Source organism: Haliaeetus albicilla, chromosome 6, assembly GCF_947461875.1.
Source record: "Haliaeetus albicilla chromosome 6, bHalAlb1.1, whole genome shotgun sequence".
Lineage (NCBI taxonomy): Eukaryota > Metazoa > Chordata > Aves > Accipitriformes > Accipitridae > Haliaeetus > Haliaeetus albicilla.
The window spans coordinates 47,931,536-47,954,340 of NC_091488.1; the positions used below are offsets into that span (position 1 = coordinate 47,931,536).

A 22,805-nucleotide genomic window follows, 5' to 3' on the forward strand; every position below is an offset into this window, starting at 1 on the left:
CACAGACAGTAACTACCGAGGAGGTAATTGCGTTGCCAACTTTGCCTTCGACGATATCTGCCCAAAAGGCTGAATCGATAGCTCTTCTTCGAGCTCTGGAACCAAGTCAAGGAAAGCGAGTCAACACTTGGACAGACTCAAAGTACGCTTTTGGAGTAGTACGTGCACATGGAGCGATACGGAGAGAAAGAGGACCGTTATCTGCACGAGGAACCACCATTCAGCACGCAGAACAAACACCGAAATTGTTAGAAACCATTCAAAAACCAACAGCAGTCACGATAATGCACTGTAAAGCACATCAGTTAGGTAAGACCGGTCCGAACGCAGGTAACCGACTGGCTGATAAAGCTGCTAAAGAGGCTGCGGAAAAAGGCATCCTAGCACTAGTTCCAGAGAAAAGTATAAAATTGCCTAAAGAAACTCCAAATTATAACGAAAAAGATGAAGAATTAATTATTAGATCGCAGGCTAACAAAATGAAACAGGATAGGCTGTAACACCGACAGGTCAAATAATAGTCCCACCCACAATAATAAGAGAAATTGCCCGAGCTGAACATCACAAAGTATACTGGGGAACAGAAAGTGAAATATGTCAAAGATTGTTTAAACAATTAGAAGCGGATGTGAAATTTATATATAAAAATATCCCCGAATCAGTACTAAGATCATCTTTGGGATTATGAAATAAGGAAAATTTTTAGGAGAATATTAGCAAATTGATTTTATAGAATTGCCTTGAAAAGAAGGATCTATCCTAGTTTTAGTTGCTATCTTTACTGGGTGGCCCGAGGCTTTCCCTTGTCGCACCAACAAAGCAAGGGAAGTACTCAAAGTCTTGCTCAAAGAGATAATACCAAAATATGGGGTGCCTGTAGGAATGTCATCTGACAATGGCCCTCATTTTATAGCAAAGATTGTGAGACAAGTTGAGCAAAGTATTATCTATAGATTGAGACTATCACACCCCATATAGACCACAAGCAAGTGGGGGGGCGGGGGGGGGGGCAGAGAGAGGGGGGCGGAGAGAGAGAGAGAGATTGAGAATGAACTATACCCTTAAGCAACAGTCGAGTAAAATTTGTCAGGAAACCTCACTCCTCACATGGGTTAAAGCATTACCCATGGCTCTATTAAGAATCAGAGTATAGCCAGGAGAGAAAGAAAATTTAAGTCATTATGAAATGTTGTATGAAAGACCATATCAAGAGTCCTATGTTCTGAGTATCTTGAGTGCCTTTGGAGATATGTTTTTAAAAGGTGTTATGATTTCTTTAAGCAATTCTTTTCAAGAACTTTGTCAGTATGTCTCCACAGCTGGACCCTTAGAACTGGACGTAGCAGCGCATCCCTTCCGACCAGGAGACTGAATATCTATAAAATCACTGAGAAGCGGAAAGGACCGTCTCGAGTCATTTTAACAACCCTTATAGCAGTAGAGGTCTGGGAGAAGAACCTTGGCTTCATTATTCAAGAATAAAGAAAGCACCAACAAGAAACCGGAAGTCTAAAGAAACTGGCCCTTTCAAACTGAAAATCTATAAGTAAGTTTCACGTTATCTGTTTGGGAAAACAGCTGTGTAAAGTTGATAATATTGGGGTTGCTCTTAGGAATATTGTCGAGGGCAATAATCTTTTTGTGTTTAGAGGGCGTATGCATTTTTTTTGAGGGGTTCTAAACATGAGATAAACAAAATGAAACAATTATTGTTTGAGCTATTAATCTTGAGATTAACCGTTTTTGTAATTTGGATTAAAAAAAAAAAATCTAGTTTTGTAACTGATTCAAAGTTTTGTAAAGACACAAAATTTAACCTCAGTAACAGCCTGCCTTCCGATTCCAAAGTCAGATGAAAATCTAGTTCCGTGGAGAATACTGACATTGAATTTAACCAAAACTTGAGAAAAGATGCAGAACAATGAGAATCATTTTAGCAAATTAAATGGGATGGATTTAAAAGGCAATTTTTTTTTTTTTTAATTTGAAAGAAGGAATTACAGCGTTGTGAATTATAACATTACCAAACCATCCACCTCATGGACAAAAGAATTCATTTAATCGCCCTTCGGGAGAAACTTGTACAAGCAGCCCTTGGGGCTGTCAGTTGCCAAAACCGTAGAGACAAGTGCAAAAAGGAACTTTGGATCATATTTAAAATATAAAACGATGTCTAGAATTTACTGGAGTTCCAGGATCCTTGTTCGAGCCACCCAGAGTCGGGACCATCTATGGAAATTTAGACTGGTTTAGACAACCAGAGAAAAATCACACCTCCTAAACAGAGCTGAATGAAGGTTTATACTTGCAGCTCTTCTGACCCCAAACTCCAAAGACTTTCTCTAGTAGCTAAAGCTCTAAGATGGGGATGTATTTGTAGAAAGTATAATAATATTTGACATGATCTTTGGTCCCCTCTTCGGGACCAAACGGAAAAAATTTCGCTTGGAGTTGACTGTATTAAAGGACAGGTGAAAAGTTCAGGCTTAACTGTTTGGGTGACTAGTGACGATATATGATCCACTCACCTTTTCATGAAGGAGAAAGGCAAATCGTGGACTTTTAGACTTAATAACTCTATCCTCTCTCTGGAAGAAATCTCCCTTGTGGCCTCGCTGGTGGACCTGGGTAAATGGAAAAGATGATACCTGGCAATGGCCAAGTCTTAGAACTAAAATAAGAGGGGTATTAAAATCTGTATTTTGACCCCAGTTAACAGCTCTTCCCAATCAGCTGACTCTTGACATCTTTCATTCAATCAAGGAAGTGCCTGCTGCTTAAGTTCACATTGGTGTCGAGGAGTTTTGTTCCGGATTTGGGTACCACAGCTGCGGGCCGGGGCTGGAGGAGCCGCAGGTGCGGGCAGTGAGGCTGATGGGGACGGCCCCTCCCTGGCCAGGGGGGGCTGCCGGGGGAGGGGCCGGGGCGGGGCCGGTGGGAGCCCAGGCAGGAGCGGAGCGGCGGCCGGGGTGCGGCTGCCCCTCGGGAGAAGGTGAGCGGGGCCGGGCGCCCCTCGGACCGCGAACGTCGGAGGCGGGGGTGGCCCGGGGGGGGGTGGGGGCCGCCGGTGCCGAGGCCGAGCCCTGGGGGCTCACAGGGGGGCTGGGAGCACGTGCGCGGGGGGGGGGGGGCTCACAGGGTGGCTGGGAGCGCGCGCGAGGGGGGGGGGGCTCACAGGGCGGCTGGGAGCACGTGCGCGCGGGGGGGTGCTCACCGGGCCCCGTGGCGGGGCTGCGCAGTCGGCCGGCGGGTTCCGGGGAAAGCCCCGAGGAGGACGGCGGGGTCCGTGTGGGACGCACGGAGCGGCATCGGGGCCGCGCCGTGCCGAAGCGGCGGCGGGGGGTGCCGCGCCGTGCCGGAGCCGGGCGGCGAAAGCGCGCCGGAGCTGCCCGGAGCGGCGCTGGGGGCTCGGCGGGAACTGCGGCTGCGCCGGCGTGGGGGTGGGCGGAAACGGAAGCGGCGTCCCCTCGGGGTCCGGCAGCAGGGCAGGCTGCCTCCCGGGGCATGCCGGGAGCTGTAGTTTTCGCGGACTCGGCGGCCGGGCGGCAGCGTGGCTCTCGGGCGCGGCGTAGTCCTCGCTGCCGCCGCGGCCCCCGGAGTCCGACCAGGTCAGACGCAGGAGCGTTACCGGTTTCGTGTGGTTTTCCGCGGGCTTCCCGCTGCGCCCGCTCCCCGACCAGCCGTGCGGCCGCGCCTCCCGGGCGCATGCGCCGTCCTGCGCGTGGGGCAGCCCGGCGTTCCTTCGCCGGCTCTGACCCCTCCGGCGCACGCGCGGTCCCTGGGAGCAGCGTGGTGGCGCGCAGGGCGCGGGTCTCGGCGGCAGCGCGCGAGCGCCGGGACCGCGGGTGAGGCGAGCGATCCCCTCCGGCGGGGGCGGGGGGTGCCTCCTGCCCGCTGGCCGCGCGGGGCTGGCGGGACGGGAAGCTGCGAAGCGGCCGCCGCGGCAGGCTCCCGGTCCGCCGGAGGCGAGCCGGACCAGGGCAGCGCCCGGCAGTTCCCCGAGAGCCGATAGAAGGGAAGAGGGGACGGAGGCGGGCACCCCCCAGGCGCGGCCAGCGGGCGCCTCCCCGAGTCGCTGGAGCTCCCCCGGCGCCTTCGCTCGGCCCGTGCGGCTGCCCCCAGCTCCAGCCCCTCCCCTGAAGCCTGCCTGTGCTGTAGCCGCAGGCAGCCCCCGAGCCCTGTCGTGAGGGCAGCAAGCTGGCCCTGCGATGTTCTTGAGTCTCCCTGAACGTGGGTGCCGTTAGCAGCGGCGCGGGGAACGAGCGGCGTCTGCGGAAGCCCCTGCGGAAGGAGGGGCTCCGGCCAGGGTCGAGCTACGGTAATAAGGGTGGCTGCTGCCTCTTTCCCTCTCCCAGAGGTCACGCTGTGAGTGCGGTTGTCCGTTCGTCCCCGGGGATGCCGTTGACTGCAGCAGCCTCAGGCTTGCGTGGGCTGTCTCTGCCTGGCCTCCCTCTCCTCGCGGCACGGGAGCACAGAGGGACAGGCGGAGCGCTTACTGGCTGTGGACGGGAGCTGCTGAAGCTGGAGAGGCCACAGAAAGGTAAAGAAGAAGAAACGGCAGGCCATCTGGCTGGCAGCTGCCTCCCGCTGCAGCCAAGAGAGAGCCTGCCTCTCTGGGTGTGGGAGGATCCCGCCTCGTAGTCCACAGCAGGTCAGACCGCCAGGGTCTGTATGCATGACCAGCAGCGCGGTACGGCCACGTAGTGAGCGAGCGAGCGAGCGAGGCTACGTGTCTAGGAGGCCTCAGCTCGTAAGAGCTGTGAGGCGCTCGCGTGTTCCGTTATGTGGAGGACAGCCAAGCGACTGGAGTTACAGAAGAGGAGGGGAGGAGAGAAGGAGAAAGAAGCGTCTGAACTGGCAAGGTCTCCTGGCAGCTCCAAGAGCGAGAGCTGTGGTGAGTCCTGGGCCCTCGGGGCCCTGTCGCTCCTCTTGTGCCTCCCGGTCCCTCCCTCCCCCTCTCCTGACCCCCTCGCTTTCTCATGCTGCTGTGACGTTTGGTTTCTCTTTTTTCTTTTTTTTTTAGTTTGCTTCCCTGTGCCTCCTCTCTTCTGTCTCTTCTCTTGTCCTGCTCCCTCTTCCTCCCCCCCTTCCTCTCTCTCTCTCTCATTCGACTGCCCCCCTTTCTTTTTCTCTTTGCGTTCTTGTCCTGCTCCCTCTCCCCCCCCGCCCCCATCCCCGTCTTTGTCCTGCAGCCAGTCGCTGTTTTTTCCTTTTCCATCTCCTTGTCCTGATCTGCATCCGCCTCTTTCCCTGCCTCCCAATTTCTCTGGCCTGTTCCCCTGGCGTTCTTTTCGTCTCTGCGCCTGTACGTGCCGCGCTGTGTCCCTGCCTTCCTATCTCTCTTCTTCCTACTTTCTGTTTCTCTGTCTGTCCCTTTGTCTTGCTCGCTGTTGCTGTTTATTTTTGTCATTCTGGATCTCGCTGTCCCCGTCCTCCTTCCTGTTCGTCTCTTACTCTCTGTGACCCTTTGTGCTGCTTCCTGCCCCTTTTTTAGTCACCCTCCCTCTGTCTGCAGGGCTCCTGATACCTCTCTTTCTAAGTTTCCCAACCCCCTGTGCTTCTCACGGTCTCTGTCTCTGTCAGTGTCTCTCTCTCTCCTTCTCATTGTTCTTGTCTGTCGCGCTGTCTTGCTTCCTGTCCCGTCGTTTCTCGCTGTATCCCTTTGTCCTGCTCCGTGCTCGTATTCGTATTCCTCTCTGTCCTGAGGACCGTCCCAGTTTTTTATCTCCGTCCTGCCGCTGTCCTGATTTTTCCTTCTCTGCCATGTTCCCTGTCCCTCTTTCTGTCCCTTTTCCTCTGTCCCTGCTGCTTATTTCTCCATCTCTGTCCAGACCCCTGTCCCTTCCCCCCCCCCGCCTTGCTGTCCCTCTGCCTTGCTTTCTTTCGCTACTTTTTCTGTCTGTCTTTCTCTGCCCCGTTCCCTCTCCCGCCCTTTCTAACTGTGTCCGCCTGTCCAGCTAGCTGTCGCTTCTTTCTTTTTTCTGTTCCTTGGTATTTTTTTCTTTTTTCCATATCTCTCTCCCACTGCCCATCGCAGTTGGTTTTTTTCCCCTCCGATGCTGGCCTGCTCTTTGTCCCTTTTGTCTGTCTCCTCTCTGTCCTTCTGTCATGCTCCCTGTGTCTAGTCTATTCAATCCCTTCATCTCTGTCCTGCAGCCCGTCGCTAATTTTTTTTTCTCTTCCGTCCCTTTGTCCTGCTCCCCGTCCTTGTCTCTCTTTCCCTTGGTTCTGCCTCCCGTCCTTTTTTCCTTTCTTGCTTCATCTCTCTGTCCTGCTCCCTATCCCTCTCGCGCTCCCTCCATTTCTGTGTCCTTCTCCTTGCCTTTCCGCACGTTCTCTGTCTTGTACCCCCTTTGGTTTTCTTGTTTTCTGGGTGGCTGGGCCCGGCTGCCCGCGGGGGTGCTTCGGCTGGGGGGTTTGGGGTGGGGGCCTGGCTGTGCCGGTGATGGCGGGGAAATAAAGCCTGAAAAGGCAATCGTGAAGCGACGCCCTGCCTGTGCTGGGGCTGCCTGGCAGAGGCGTGGGGCCGGGCCCTCCGCACGTCCCGAGCACTCCCCGAAACTGTGTGTGGGGCCCCAGGGGTGCAGGGCTGTGGGGTGGCTACGCTCGGCGTCACCCGTGGGCACTGCAGGGTCAGAAATGGAGAACAAGTTTTCTGTTCCTGGGGCTTGACAACAGGCTCGCGTGGCTGCTGTGGGGGCTCGGAAACAGACCGAGCTGCGTGGCTTTGGGCCCAGAAACAGAGGTCCGGCCCTGCGTGTTTGGGCCTTGAGAACAGGCTCAGCAGCCGGGTTTTTTGGCTCCCAAGTGGGCCCCGAGTCAGCTGGTGTGGGGGCCAAAAGCGGGAGCTGGCTTGGCTGGTTTTGCAGGCGGGTGGGAGGGTGTTGGGGGCTGCGGGGGGAAGCGGGGGGCGGGCAGGGTGCGTGGACCCTCCCCGGAGACAGGGGTCTGGTTGTGTCGGACGCCAAAGTTCGGAAGGCCGGCGCGCAGCAGGCCGAACTCAACATCTGCGATGGTCTGTGGGGGGAAAGGCGCTTTTCAGACCCCACGTGCCCTCTTTGAGTCCAGCTCTTCTTTCTGCGCTGCTCAGAATAGTTGTTAAGTAATTCATTTCCCGAACTAACGAATATTTATTCGGCGCGTAACTCCGATGTTTAATCCTAATGCTCCGGTTTTGAGAGCAGTTGGTATACAACCTTATGGAAAGCCCAGACCGTTGCACATAGCTGGAGCTTGTAAGGAGAAGCAGCTGAAATCAGCCGGAGCTTCAGTGCGGAGCTGGGGCTTCAACGAGCCAGAACTGTAGCAAGCTGGAACGAGGCGGGGTGTCCGCTGTCTGGAGCGTGCGTTAGCCAGAGGCAAGAGTACCTGCCGCTGTAACGAGCTGGAGCGTCTTTTTGCTGGAGCGTCCGTCGGCCGGACTGCGCTCCCAGCACGGCGGAAGAGCGGCCGGGCGCAGGCAGGGCTGTCCGCAGCAAGCCGCTCCGAGCAGCAGGGAGGTGAGTTGTCCTTCTGCCAGCGGAGAGGCCGGCCTCTTCCGTCGGGGATGCAATCCACGCCACGCTCCTCTCTCTGCGTGGAGGGTCTCTCCCGGTCCGTTCCCGCGGGCAGAAGCGAGGTGGGGGTCCCCCGTCTCTCCTGGGGCAGCCCCCCCCGCGAGGGGGCGCGGGCGAGGTGTCGTCGTCCCCTCGGTACCGGGCAAAGGGGAGAGAAACCGGCCGGTGGGAGCTCCTGGGGTGCAGAGCCCTTCCGGCAGAATCCTCCCCTGTCTTTTCACCGTTGGCTGGGTGTGATAAGCAGGTTCATTTCTTTGTCTCCTCTTCTCCCAGTGTCACCTTCCGTGTCACACGAAGAAAATCCTGCGTGGTCAATTCCGCTTGCTGCTGAGGTAATCGCACGTATCGGGCTGGGGGGGGAGCAGAGAGAAACCCTTGCGAGTTCGAGGGCACTACAGATGCTCCACGTTAAACCCACAGAGAAGGCAAATTTGCTGCTAGTGCAGAAAAGGTGATGGAAAAATTGCTGTTAACAGATCGTGCCCTGTTCCTGAACTGGTCCCTTGATGTGTTTTTGTTTCAGGGGAAAGAATGAAATTTCCTGTCTGGTAAATTCAGAGCTGCCTGTTAGCTTCTTCAGGGTCGAGTGTTTCTCTTCTCTCTGTTCCTACTGATTTTATGGGTAAGTTGGAAATAGCCTTTTACTTTTTTATGTATAACTGAATTTTTAGGAATATGTGGTGTCCCTGTAGTTCATTTTTGAGCACCTAGATGCCAGTAGAAATGTAATGAGTGAAACATGATGGGAACTGGTACTTAAACTTGATTTTTATTTGGTTTTTTTTTTTTTTTTCCTTCCCCATTAAGAGTGTTGATGGCATGTTGTCCCGTGGGACAATCCCCATTCCGTTCAGCGGAGTCTTCAGTCTAGGACTTTTAAGTGGAAAAAATTTGTCCTTCCAAAAAGGGCCTAGTCATTCCTAGGACCGAGGCATAGACTTGGAGAGTCGCTTAAGTACGTGATCGGAATGAAAGCCAACTTTCAGTTGATGTTGCTGCTGTTGGTCTTTGCTTTCGTTGATTTTTCCACCACTCCCTCGTGGTTGGGAGCTCTGAATCGTAATGTTTTTCAGTCTCTAACACACTTCCACCCACCCACCCCCCCAAAAAAGGAGAGGCGGTGTCTAAAAGTTAATTAGTTTCCTCACAAATGTGTGAGTAAATAAAATTTGAGTTATGATGATTAAAACCATAAAAATGACACCAGTCTTGCAGATCTGGACTATTTCTGAACAGGCATTCATCACACGCAGAAGTCGTCAGGGTACGGATCACCTGCGCTTCATGCTCTGACAAGACAAAATGCTGAGGCAGGGATGAGCTCTGAAAGAAGAAGGGGGAAAAAAAAAAAAAAGAAGGCTACAAGGTCACGGTTTTGTTTTGTTGTTGTTTGATTTTAGAGAGTGCAGTATTGACTGGTGCCAGCCTGCAGAGCTCTTCTGCTGCCTGACCTCTCCTTCTCTTTCATGGCTGTAATTGTCGTTTGGATAATTGTAGAAGAGCAATTAAGTTACTTGCCTCTGTGAACGTGCTGGTAATACCAGGAAGGCAAATGCGTGAACCAGTAGTGAATAACTTGGCTACAAGTAGAATTTCTGAAGAAAGAACAGCAGCAGCAACAGGAAGCAAATAGCAAGTGACCAGAAACTTGCGTGTGTCAAACGCATCAAAGCTTTATTGCCGAATGTTGTTTGGCAATATGTTCCAAATGGCTTTTTTTGGTAAACGTAAATTCTCAGGAAGTTCAGGGTTGTGTGTGGCAAACTGTTTCCCTCTGCGCACGCGTCCTGCTACGAAAATAGCATGGGTCAATGGCAAGTCCAGCGGCAGGGCTGCTGTTCCCTACTCTCGCCGTTGCCGTAGTAGCGTTGTGGTATTTAGACCTTCATGGACGGGCTGAGAAATGGAAGGAGAATGCCCGTTTCTGTAAGGGCTCAGAATGCCGACCCTTTTCTCTGCCTGCCGCTCCCCTGTGCGTGAGATGAAGCTGTTTTATTTTTCTCCCTTGTTCCTGGTCTAAATATTTCTGGAGCTGTTGCTGCTGTGGGTTTGCAATTGGTGTTACTGTGTTTTTGTAGCGTTCTAGCGATGGGTCGTTTCTACTGTGGCGAAGCGTCGAGATACGGTTTTCGGTTTAAAGCGTCAGAAACTACGTTCACGGAAACCGGTAACTCGTGGCGGAGCGGAAACCGATCTGGCACGTGCAGCTGTGCTCGCAGGGGTGCTCGGTGGTTCCTCATCAAAACGGCAGGGTGTGTGTGTGGACATCCGTAGGGTTGCGCTCTGGGTCCGAGAGCGTTAACGTATTTTTGCTGTTGGAAGACGGAATGGAGCGTGTGCCTGTTAAATCTCAGGGCGGTCAAAAGCTAGGAGGGACCCTGAGCGGGTTTGGTGGCACACCTGCGGTTTTAAAAGATCTTGACCGTTTGGAGCAACGGCCTGGAAAAAAAGATTCCTTTTTTGCAACGAGGCAGTTCACAAGGACAGATGTGTTGCTGTGCTCTTTAGCAAAAATGCTGAACTTGGGACGTGTAGGGTGATGAAGCCTCGGCTATACTAAGGCTTGAGAAAATGTATGTAGGTCTCCATGTCTGTCACCTGCGTGTATCGAGGAAAGTGAGTTCTAGTGAAAGTAAAGTTGCCAATGAGTCAAAAAAGAAAGGGAAGAAAAAAAAAAGGCACGGTTGTCTGAAAAATGCAAAAGCGCTAGTGGCCTGTGTCAACAACTGTACCGAAGATGACGCAAAAATACTTTTTCCTCCGCTCAGTCGTACTGTCTTCACAAACCTTCACAAAAAAAAAAAAAGGGCAGCTTTGGATTCCTACCCAGCTTTGTGCTAATGTTTTTTTTTCTTCTCTCAGCTGGATGTCAGCTGGCACCGTTTCGCCGTGGTTGCCCTTTCTTCTGCCGTGACGGTACGAGACAGATGGAAGGATTCCGTAGTGGCCTGCAAGTACAAGGTACGCCTACGATGTGTGTCTGCATTTTTCCAAAGGTACTTGCGGTATGGACTTTAACGTTGAGAGTGCGCCAACTCTCCTTCTACTTTTTTTTACGTGAAATATTTTAACACAAATGCTAAAAATAAGTTCTGTTCCGGAGCATGTTACACCTATACAAAGTTTACTTCCCTCAGTTTATTTTCTCTTCCTGAAAGCATAATCTTCTGTTGCTGCGTGCTTGCTAGTAAATGATACTGTGAAAATAATTTTGTACTAAAAGAGGGAAGAAACTGTTCATAAGAGTTCAGCTGTTCAGAAGAAACAGACTTTGTTTTCATGATAAAACCTTTATGCTGTAACAGTCAATGAGTTTTTTAAAATATCTTGCTTTTACAGTCAGTGAGTTTTTTAAAATATAGTAGTACTCAAAAACGTTACTGAGATAATTAGCATCTGTACTAAAAGCGATCAAGGTCAAAGAAGAGAGGTGGACAAAACAGGACAAATGAGCGTCGCATCTGTGTGTTTTCCAGGCTTTCCCAGGAAGCGTTAGCAGCCTTGTAACTAGTGACAGTGAGTCCTGAGGTGTTTTTGATGAGTTACTGCTTCAGTAATGTATTTATTTCCTTTAACCTACAGTGTGTAATTTTGACTTCAGTTGGAAAGAGATTTTCCAAAATGGAAGTCTTTCTCTCTCAAAGAAATTTTGTTTTATGAACTTCCCATCAGAGTGGCTCTTCAGAGGTGATCGACTTGACAGTAGAAGTCATCAGTAACAAGACTTTTCACTCTCTTTAAAACAAGGAAGAAAAAAAAAAGTCAACTTCCTTCCAAAGACCCAAGCACCGCCCATCTTCCTAAAGTTGATGGCATCACTGGTCTTTGGTTTCTCAGTTGTAACAGTCGAGATAACATGAAAACGTGTTGCTCTGCATGCTTCAGTACTGCCAAAAGCATTAGGAAACCCGCCAGTCCTTTTTGGTAGCCTGAGGTATTGCAGCACTGGGGATTTTACAAACTGACTTGCATTGTTTAAACTGCAACTGCCAAATAGCTGTAGTATATGATTTGTTAGGTGTATGCAAGCAGTTAGGTATTTTTCTAAATGTTTAAAAAGAGAGGCAACTGAATGTTACGGGTTTTTTTTTCCTGATGTTTTGACGGAGTGCTCTGAAGTAATTTCTTTCTGTCTGGCTTTCAATGGTGCGTTTCCCTGGCAGTTCAGTAGCACCTCTCTTGGGCAGCTCAGCTGGCCAGGTTGTCCCTCCTCATTAGGTAACACACAGAGAAACCCCTAGTCACAGTATAACTGTGTACTTTGGAGAGAGATAATTTAATGGTATGAATTCAGAGCTGTGCAAGTTAAGGTAATGGAAAAGGAAAATCAAATACTTTTATAGTATAAGTATTTTTATTGGGTGTATATAAATGTGGGCACACCTTTTTAGTGTAAAGTGAATTATTGAGATTTATTCTTTATTTTTCATTTTGCTCTTTGAAGTTTTCCACTTCACTTTCAGCTTTATTCACCAAACAAGCAAGATGCAAAGCAGCAGCACGAGCGCGTGGGCTGTAGCTGTTGCGGTGGATCCGTAAGCCTAGATTCTGATTGTGTACGACCTCGTCCCGCAGCCTCCCAGGGTTATCTCCCTGCAGCAGTGCTGTAAGGAAGGGAGGAGACGTTTTCCGACACCGGCAAGAGTGTTTACTTGTATGCTAAGAAGGTGTTCAAAATGGTATCAATAAGCCTAAATGCTGATTTTAAGTGTTCAAATCGCTCTTAACTTTTAAAGGAGGTGGTGTATTTCGAGCTGACCTGTTTACCTGGAATCCTGCTTTAGCTCAGCGACTCTTCTTGTGCACCCCCAGCCTCTGCTGGCAGGGCGGTACGAGAAGCTGGAAGGTCCTTGACTTAGTATAAACACTGCTTAGCAACAACTACAGCATCGGTGTGTTGTCAACATTATTCTCATCCTAACTCCAAAATGGCCCTGTACCAGCTACTCAGAAGAAAATGAACTTTATTCCAGCCGAAACCAGGACAACCCCAAACCCTCTGATTCTGGGTCTGCAACGGAAAAAACCAAACGACTTTGGGACTCCTGGGAAAGCCAAATCCGCCTGGATTTTTGTGCAGCTGGAAAGCGAAAAACCCACCCCATTTGCATGCACAAAACCACAACCAAAAGATCACCCCTCTTTATGTTGTGGAAAAGCACTGAAACACACCCCAAACTGAGTATTTTGAAAAAGCAAAAAACTCCCCAGTTTGGGGAAGATTGGGGGTGAAGCACAGGCAGTTTGAGGGGCATTGCTGGGGGTCCTCCCAGTGTGGATGATCTGGTGTGGATTCTCTGTTGCGGGTTATCCCAGGTGAGTTACCTGCTGTGGATCATCCTGGGTGGACTCCCTGGGGTAGGTCATCCCCACCCGTGTCCCCCCATGCACCTTTGTACCCTCACCTACCCTCCCGCCGGCGTGTGTTTCTCCCCCGTATGCCCCCCGCTGCTGCAGCCCGCCCCCTTCACCCATGCGAGTTTTTAACCCACGCGAGTTGTTTCCCCCCGCATCCCCTGCTCTCCTGTCTCCTGCCCCCCCCCGCCACCGCTTCCTTTCCCTCCTCCATATTCCACCCCCCCCCCATCATCTGTCAGGCTCCAGACCCCTGGCATGCTGCCTGCGCCCCATTCTCCGTCATTTTTGTTCTTCTTTTCCTTACAAGTTGTTGTTTCTTTTTAATGATTAAACTGTTTTCGTTTCAAGCTACAAGTTTTCTCACTTTCGCCCTTCCGATTGTCTCCCCGACCCACTGGGGGCGGGGGAGCGAGTGAGCGGTCGCGTGGGGCTTCGTTGCCGGCTCGCGACACGAGGTGAGTTGCAAGCCCTGCCTGGCTAATGCTGGAGGCTCTCTATGTTCCTCCTGCCATCTTGACGGGCCGTCCTTGTTCTTCATTGCCGCTTTATAGCGAGCGCCTCTCGCTCTGTAAGCGGCAGTAGTACTGGGGCCGTGCAGGTACTGCGTGTTGCAGGCAGCAAAGGGCAATTGTGACGCTCGCTGGCGGGAGCGGCAAGGAGTGCGGAGCCACGCTCCTGTAGGGAGCAAAGATGGAACCTCGAGGGCTCTACGGTCATCTGCTGAGGACTACTAATATCCCGACACGCCTCTTTGCTTTCCCTGCTTCAGGTCTGATTACTTTGCACGCCGGAGGGCGGGGCGGTAAGTAACACCGTGCAGCGTGTCTTCGATCCGAGACAAGCCCCGCACAAGAAGCCTTGTGTGCGTGCAGGATTAGGAGAGCAGAGTTCCGATAGCACAGAGGTGAGGAAAGGTGCGCCCACCCCAAGTGAGCCCCAGGGTCGCCAGGGTATCGCTCGCTTGCAGGTGGGCCGCTGGCATCTGGTGCGCTGGGACGCGGCGTTTCCTGCTGGACAGAGCTGCCCCTCTGGCACAGAGCAGCTTTGGGTCTCTTGTGGCCTGCCTTCAGGCTGTCACCTGAACCAGGCGTTATGGTTTTTTTTTTTTTTTTAAATCTCTCGCCAGCAGCTGTTGACTGGCTGCTTTCACTCCCGCAACCCTGATGCCACATGCAGAGGGATACAGCAGTCCCTGGGGCTTGCTCCAGGGGACCACCCCCCCCTCCCCCCTGCCGTTTGCAGGTCCCTGTGCTGCTTCTCCTGTCTAGATAATGGGGTGGGGGGGCAGGGACAGAAGCGACCACCCGAGTTGTCTGTTGTTTGCACTTGACTGCTGTAAACGCTCCAGCCAGTCGGGTGCTTTTTGGAACGGGGGCGATGGAGGTGACTGCCCGGGCTGCGAGTGGGGAAAGGGCAGGGCAATGTAAGCCCTGTGCCCCCAGTAAGTAGTTGCCGCCTGTGGCTGGTCTCTACTGGGCTGAGCTGTCAGTCATCCCTCATCCAGCTGCTGCTCAGAAGAGGATGGTTACGGGGATGCGGATGCTGCTGCCCGGTGACCGAAGGTGGGAACTGGCGTTGGGGAGGGGCGCATGCGCGGCGGGCTCCAGCTGTTGCCGGGCAGCCGGGAGGCGTTACGGCATGTCGGCAGGGGCGCATGCGCGCTGTGCCGTTTACGGCGGTCGCCGCTGTTGCCTGGCAACCGAGTTGCGACACGGCGCCTCGGCAAGGGCGTGTGGGCGGCGGCGCGGTGTACGGCGCTCCTCCTGTTGCCTAGCAGCCAAAACTCGTTACGGCAGATGGGCAACTGCGCATGCGTGGTTCGACTTTTACGGCGCTGGCCGCTGTTGCCTGGCAACCGAAGCGCGACACAACGCCTCGGCAAGGGCGCATGCGCGGCGGCCCAGTTTACGGCGCTCCCGCTGTTGCCTAGTAACGAAAACGCGTTACGGCTGCTCGGCAACGGCGCATGTGCGCTGGCGCGTTTACGACACTGGCCACTGTTGCCTGGCAACCAAAGCGCGACACGGCGCCTCGGCAATCGCGCATGCGCGGCGGCGCGGTTTACGGCGCGCCTGCTGTCGCCTGGCAACCAAAACGCGGCCCTGGCGGTCGGGAGCCGCGCATGCGCGGTGGCGCCTTTTGCCGCCCTCCTGCTGTCGCCTGGCAACCAAAACGCGGGCAGCAGCTCGGAGCCGCGCATGCGCGGTGGCGGCGCGTTTCGCCAGCGCTCTCTTCCGCCACCTATTGAACAGACTTCGGTACTGCAGCTGGGCTGCCGCCCATGCGCGCCGGCGCCTTGTGCCAAGCGCTCGCCGCTGCCACCTCGCGGCCAATGTTCGGTACTGCAGCTCGGAGGCTGCGAGGGCGCGGGGCTGCCGCTGTCCTGCACCTGCCGTCCGACGGTAACGGCAGTGCGGCACCGGCGGCAGGTGCCGCCGCGCTCGTTGCTTCCTCCCGGTGAGGAAACGCCGCCGGAGAGGAAAGCTTGCACGGGCTGCCTCTGCCTGGCCTCCCTCTCCTCGCGGCGCGGGAGCACAAAGGGACAGGCGGGGCGCTTACCGGCTGCGGGCAGGAGCTGCTGCGGCTGAAGCTGGAGAGGCCACAGAAAGGTAGAGAAGAAGAAATGGAAGGCTGGCCGGCCAGCAGCTGCCTCCCGCTGCAGGCAAGAGAGAGCCTGCCTCTCCGCGTGTGGAAGGATCCCTCTTCGTAGTCCGCAGCAGGTCAGACCGCCGACGTGCACCGCAGGGTCCGTACGCAGCACCGACGGTGCGGTACGGCCACGTAGCGTGCGAGCGAGCAAGGCTCCGTGCCTAGGAGGCCTCGTCTTGCAAGACCTATGAGACGCGTGTTCTCCTAGGGGGAGGACGGCCGCGCCGCCGGAGTTACAGAAGAGGAGGGGAGCGGGAGAGGAGCAGAAAGAAGCGTCTGAACTGGCAAATTCTCCTGGCAGTGCCAAGAACAAGAGCTGTGGCGAGCCCCGGGCCCTCGGGGCCCTGTCTCCCCTCTTCCGCGTTCTGGTCCCTCCCTGCCCCTCCCCTGGGCCCCTCTCTTTCCCACACCGCTGCCTTTTTTTTTTTTTTTTCCTTTCCTCCCTTGTACCCCTGATACTGAAAAGCCGGTCGAAGAAACTCCCTAAGACTCGTTTTGGAGTTTTGGAAAGCAGGCATTCTTCATTGCAGCGCTGGATGCACGGGGGATAGTTGCACCTAGCGTGCATGCCACAGCTTTAGCACAAACAGGTTATACAGAATAACTAATTGCATGTTAATCAGATTAGTATACATATACGTAAAAACGATGGCAACCGATTATCGTAGTACTGCCTACATCCGATCACGCGCAGTGAAGGATCCATTTGAGACGAAGGGCTGCTTTTGCAACCACCGACCCATTGGAAGTTCTTGCTGGCTGTCCCTGAAGTCTTTATTCTTGTCCTTGTTCTTTGATCTTGAAGCTTAACGCAGTTTCAATCACCTGTGGTCAGTTTCAGCATTGTTCTCATCTAGCGTACAGGAACATCTAGTCACAAGAGCAAAGAACTGCAAAACTTAGGAGTACCTACCTCTGCTAGTTAATTGCTTGGCTATACTTCTGTCTATTGTTTCAATCGTAGTGTTACTATAAGATTTCTAATAATTATTTACCAAATCTCACTTTTGCAGTCACCTAGCAGCAAACCAGTTTCCACAGCTGGTACAAAATATTAAAACCATCCCAATATTTAGATGTGCCATACAGAATGTATGGGAATAGGCTATCAGAGGTGCCCGAGGGGCAGAGGGAGCGCCGGGGGGCGCCCCGAGACCCGGAGCAGACTCGCTGGCAGGACTCGATAGGCACGCGACTGACTGAATAAACGCTGGCCGCCCGTCCCCTTTGCCCTCCGGGCTGCGTTTGCGCTCCCTTTGCACGAGGCGAGGGGCCGTGAGGGAGCCCAGGGGAGGAGGAGGTGAGGTGCTGGGGGGGGTCGGGCCGTGCACACCCCCCCCCCCCCCCCCCGTTCCTGCTGGGCTCCAGCTGTTGCAAATATTCTGGTAAAGAAATCAAAATTTAATCCCATAGAAGAGTTAGGTTTGATTAAGAAGTAAAATTGTGAAGCATAACGTATAGGATCGTTAAGTTTGAAACGTAGCCATAGAGACTTTAGGAACTGTGTTACGTGTGACTCTAGGAACCTTAATATTGTTAAAGTTTGAAATAGCTAACCCTAGAAACCTCACCAGGAAGTTACTGGTTTTTCTACGTTCTGTTTCAGGAAACTAAGGAAACCGTCGTGGACACGCCCTTACCTTTCCCATCTCGATTTGAGTATCGAAGATTCCAGTCAGCAGAGCTAAGTGTAACTGACCGATGATTGTTTTTAAATAAGAATATTGATAAGGTTATATAATCAAAGGACCGATCATTATAAAGGTTAAATTTAAGAACGAGCAGAGTATGCATTTTTACGGAAGGAGCTTAGGTAACAATGACCTGACAAGAAAAGTCTGTAAAAACTGATGGATTTTGATACTAAGCGGGACACGCCTTTGGAGGAGCGATCCCCCGTGTCCCCAGCGCCGCGATAAACAAAGTGCCTGCTTCTTAACTTCACGTTGGTGTTAAGGAGTTTTATTCCGGATTTCGGTAACGGTTTTGGCGACCCAGATGGGACCTTGCGAGTGAGACCGGACGAGATCGAGCGTCGATCGAACTCCGGCCGGCACCGAGGTATTCTCGGGGAGAACCATCACCCTCGACTCGCAAAGCTCCTCGCAGCGTTCCCTGGAAAAAAGGTAAGGCGCTGCTTCTTTGGAATTGGTTTGGAAAGCCTGCCCGTGAGGCGCGGCGAAAGCTTCGCAGGGTTGGGGCTTGGAGGGTACCCGTCTGCAGCGGAAGCCTAGGCGTCTGCCCGTAAGTCATAAGCGAAAGCTATTGCTGGGTTGGACTTTGTGTATTATTTGGGACAATTGTCATTTGCATTTGTTTGGTATTTGGTATTTGAATGTATACAAGTATAATGGCATTAGCAAAATCGTTTAAGAATAAGAGTGCAGGAAGTAGAACTGCTGATGAAAAGATACCAAAAACATCACCGTTGGGACGTTTATTGGCACGTTGGGGTGAACTGCAGGAAAAATGGTAAACAAACAGAACTTTGAGTTGCAATACTATATTGCAGTTCCTGTTGTTTTGTAGGAGAGAGAGTAAATGGAATAAAGTGCCATATGTAGATTTGTTCTTTTTAAGTGAACGTATCTGACGGGGACCGGAGGGGAGTCTCCCAGCAGAACCTCTGGTTACAGCTAAACTGGGAGAGACAGAAAATTGAATTTGAATTGACACTAGAGTCACCTTTTCAGTTTTAAATACCTTAGAGGGAGAGTTAAGTTTTGAAGAAATTGGTGGTGTCGGTGCAACAAGTGAACGAGAAACTAGACCCTTCTTTAAGTCTTTCACAATGAAATTAGGAAAAGCAACGGGTCACTCAGCAGTTTTTGTATGTGCCAAATTCTCCTAAACTCCTGTTAAGGAGGGATCTATTTGAGAACTTGGAGGCAGAAATTAAATTTAAAAATGGAGAGATTAAAATTTTAATTCCAGAAACTAAACGTATCGAAGCAGTGGCTTTGTTGTTAGCAGGACGGTTACCGACAGCAGAAGGTTATACCAGTCAAAGTCTAATGCTGTAATTCCAATCGTCTGGACTGGGAAGTTCCTGGTAAATCCAAAAAGCAGAACCTGTGAGAATTGATTTAAAGCCAGGATCGAATCCGGTAAGAATTAAACAATACCCCCTAAAACCGGAAAGTCGGAAAGGGTTAGTAATGGTAATGCAAAAATTTTTAAGATACAAATTGTTAATAGAATGTGAATCCAGATATAACACCCCGATCTTGCCTGTTAAAAGGCTAATGAAAAAGATGATAGATGAGTTCAAGACCTCCTCAGAGCAATAAATCAAATAGTACAAGATATTCATCCGGTAGTAGCAAATCCTTATACTTTGTTAACAACCCTAACGGAGAAACAAGAATGGTTCACAGTGTTAGACGGAAAAGATGCCTTTTTCCGTATTCCCTTGGATCCCAACAGTCAAGAGGTTTTTGCTTTGGAATGGGAAAATCCTGAGACTGGGAGAAAAACCACAATATACGTGGACAGTCTTGCCTCAAGGCTTTAAGAATAGTCTTGCCGTGTTTGGAAATCAATTGGCACGAGAATTAGAGATTTGGAAGAAAGAAAATAATCAAGCAATCTTGCTGAAATATATGGACGATCTGTTAATTGTAGCTGAGACGGAAGAACAATGCACAAAGTTAACTATTGACTTTTTGAACTTTTTGGGAATCGGTGGATATCGAGTGTCAAAAGAAAAAAAACCAAATAACCCAGAAAGAAGAAACTTATTTAAATGAGTTTTAAAATCCTAAAAGGACAGAGACAATTGGGAACTGAGAGAAAAGAGGCAATTTGTCGTCTCCCCGAACCTAAGACCAAAAAAATGAATGACGAGCATTTCCGGGAATGGTTGAGTGGTGTCACCTGTAGATTATAAATTGTGGCTTGCTGGCCTGACCTTTACAGGAGCAGCTCAAAACCTCAAACAATGGATTGGACCGATGCCGAGAAAGCTACTTTCCAAGAATGGAAACAGGCTGTAATAGGGGTGCCAGCCCTAGGCCTGCCAGATCTCACAAAGACACTTGAACTTTTTGCTCGTGAAAGAAGAGGTATAGCTCTGGGTATCCTGGCCCAGTATTTAGGGCCAAGTGGGCGAGCCGTGGCCTACTTCTCGAAGCGATTAGGTAATGTGAGTCTGGGATGCTCTGGTCGTCCGAGAGCCGTCGCTGCAACTGTGCTACTGATCCAGGAAGCTCGTAAGTTCACCTGAGGACAAAGGATTACTGTACGTTTCCCATATGATAACTGTTGTGCTAAAACAGAAAGGGGGGCATTGGTTATCCCCTAGCAGAATGCTGAAATACCAAGTGGCGTCGCTGGAACAAGATGATGTTTACCTAAAAACTACTACCGCCGTTAACCCTGTTGCGTTTTCAACAACTGATCAAGTTAAAGGAGAGCTGGAACGTGACTGCTTGCAGACAATCGAAAGAGTTTACTCCAGCTGACGGGATCTCTGAGATGTGCCGCTAGAAGAAACGGATTGGGAACTATATGCCGACGGAAGCGGTTCCATCTGTGAAGGAAAACGTTTATCAAGACAGACAGTAACTACCGAGGAGGTAATTGCGTTGCCAACTTTGCCTTCGACGATATCTGCCCAAAAGGCTGAATTGATAGCTCTTATTCGAGCTCTGGAACTAAGTCAAGGAAAGCGAGTCAACACTTGGACAGACTCAAAGTACGCTTTTGGAGTAGTACGTGCACGTGGAGCGATACGGAGAGAAAGAGGACCGTTATCTGCACAAGGAACCACCATTCAGCACGCAGAACAAATACCGAAATTGTTAGAAACCATTCAAAAACCAACAGCAGTCACGATAATGCACTGTAAAGCACATCAGTTAGGTAAGACCGGTCCTAACGCAGGTAACCGACTGGCTGATAAAGCTGCTAAAGAAGCTGCGGAAAAAGGCATCCTAGCACTAGTTCCAGAGAAAAGTATAAAATTGCCTAAAGAAACTCCAAATTATAACGAAAAAGATGAAGAATTAATTATTAGATTGCAGGCTAACAAAATGAAACAGGATAGGCTGTAACACCGACAGGTCAAAGAATAGTCCCACCCACGATAATAAGAGAAATTGCCCGAGCTGAACATCACAAAGTATACTGGGGAACAGAAAGTGAAATATGTCAAAGATTGTTTAAACAATTAGAAGCGGATGTGAAATTTATATATAAAAATATCCCCGAATCAGTAATAAGATCATTTTTGGGATTCTTAAATAGGGAAATTTTTTTAGGAGAATATTAGCAAATTGATTGTATAGAATTGCCTTGAAAAGAAGGATCTATCCTAGTTTTAGTTGATATCTTTACTGGGTGGCCCGAGGCTTTCCCTTGTCGCACCAACAAAGCAAGGGAAGTACTCAAAGTCTTGCTCAAAGAGATAATACCAAAATGTGGGGTGCCTGTAGGAATGTCATCTGACAATGGCTCTCATTTTATAGCAAAGATTATGAGACAAGTTGAGCAAATTATTATCTATAGATTGAGACTATCACACCCCACATAGACCACAAGCAAGTGGGGGCGGGGGGGGGGGGGGGTGGGGGAAGAGAGAGAGAGAGAAAGAATGAACTATACCCTTAAGCAACAGTTGAGTAAAATTTGCCAGGAAACCTCACTCCTCACATGGGTTAAAGCATTACCCACGGCTCTATTAAGAATCAGAGTATAGCCAGAAGAGAAAGAAAATTTAAGTCATTATGAAATGTTGTATGAAAGACCATATCAAGAGTCCTGTGTTCTGAGTATCTTGAGTGCCTTTGGAGATAATGTTTTTAAAAGGTGTTATGATTTCTTTAAGCGATTCTTTTCAAGAACTTTGTCAGTATGTCTCCACAGCTGGACCCTTAGAATTGGACGTAGCAGCGCATCCCTTCCAACCAGGAGATTGAATATATATAAAATCACCGAGAAGTGGAAAGGACCGTATCGAGTCATTTTAACAACGCTTACAGCAGTAAAGGTCTGGGAGAAGAACCTTGGCTTCATTATTCAAGAATAAAGAAAGCACCAACAAGAAACCGGAAGTCTAAAGAAACTGGCCCTTTCAAACTGAAAATCTATAAGTAAGTTTCACGTTATCTGTTTGGGAAAACAGCTGTGTAAAGTTGATAATATTGGGGTTGCTATTAGGAATATTGTCGAGGGCAATAATCTTTTTGTGTGTTTAGAGGGCGTATGCATTTTTTTTGAGGGGTTCTAAACATGAGATAAACAAAATGAAACAATTATTGTTTGAGCTATTAATCTTGAGATTAACCGTTTTTGTAATTTGGATTAAAAAAAAAAATAATCTAGTTTTGTAACTGATTCAAAGTTTTGTAAAGACACAAAATTTAACCTCAGTAACAGCCTGCCTTCCGATTCCAAAGTCAGATGAAAATCTAGTTCCGTGGAGAATACTGACATTGAATTTAACCAAAACTTGAGAAAAGATGCAGAACAATGAGAATCATTTTAGCAAATTAAATGGGATGGATTTAAAAGGCAATTTTTTTTTTTAATTTGGAAGAAGGAATTATAGCGTTGTGAATTATAACATTACCAAACCATCCACCTCATGGACAAAAGAATTCATTTAATCGCCCTTCGGGAGAAACTTGTACAAGCAGCCCTTGGGGCTGTCAGTTGCCAAAACCGTAGAGACAAGTGCAAAAAGGAACTTTGGATCATATTTGAAACATAAAACGCTGTTTAGAATTTACTGGAGTTCCAGGATCCTTGTTCGAGCCACCCAGAGTCGGGACCATCTATGGAAATTTAGACTGGTTTAGACAACCAGAGAAAAATCACACATCCTAAACAGAGCTGAATGAAGGTTTATACTTGCAGCTCTTCTGACCCCAAACTCCAAAGACTTTCTCTAGTAGCTAAAGCTCTAAGATGGGGATGTATTTGTAGAAAGTATAATATATTTTACATGATCTTTGGTCCCCTCTTAATAACGGAAAAAATTTAGCTTGGAGTTGACTGTATTAAAGGACAGGTGAAAAGTTTAGGGTTAACTGTAATGAACGGGTTAACTTTGTTCATGAAATCGAGAAGGGGGAAGAGACATATTGAGAGTTAACATATGCCTTGTGTAATTAACAAAAACTTGCTTAAGTGATGCGTGAAGGTCACGGGAGGAAAGCAAAGGCTATAACTTACTAGATAAGGGGGAGGAAAGCAATGGCTATAACTTACTAGATAAGGAGAGGAAGGACAACAGCTGCA

At 50.1% G+C, this 22,805-nt stretch overlaps 1 long non-coding RNA gene across 2 annotated transcripts; it reads right to left on the reverse strand.

Annotated features, from left to right (window-relative positions):
* Nucleotides 1–17,232: 17,232 nt before the first annotated feature.
* Nucleotides 17,233–22,479, reverse strand: LOC138685754 (uncharacterized). Of its 2 annotated transcripts, XR_011325203.1 has the most exons (4): nucleotides 22,295–22,479; nucleotides 18,546–18,635; nucleotides 17,978–18,021; nucleotides 17,233–17,678 (listed from the first exon to the last, which is right to left on the reverse strand). It is a non-coding gene; the product is annotated as an uncharacterized lncRNA (long non-coding RNA). The 2 variants fall into 2 exon arrangements; XR_011325202.1 differs by having other exon boundaries at nucleotides 17,233–18,021.
* Between the last annotated feature and the right edge of the window lie 326 nt (nucleotides 22,480–22,805).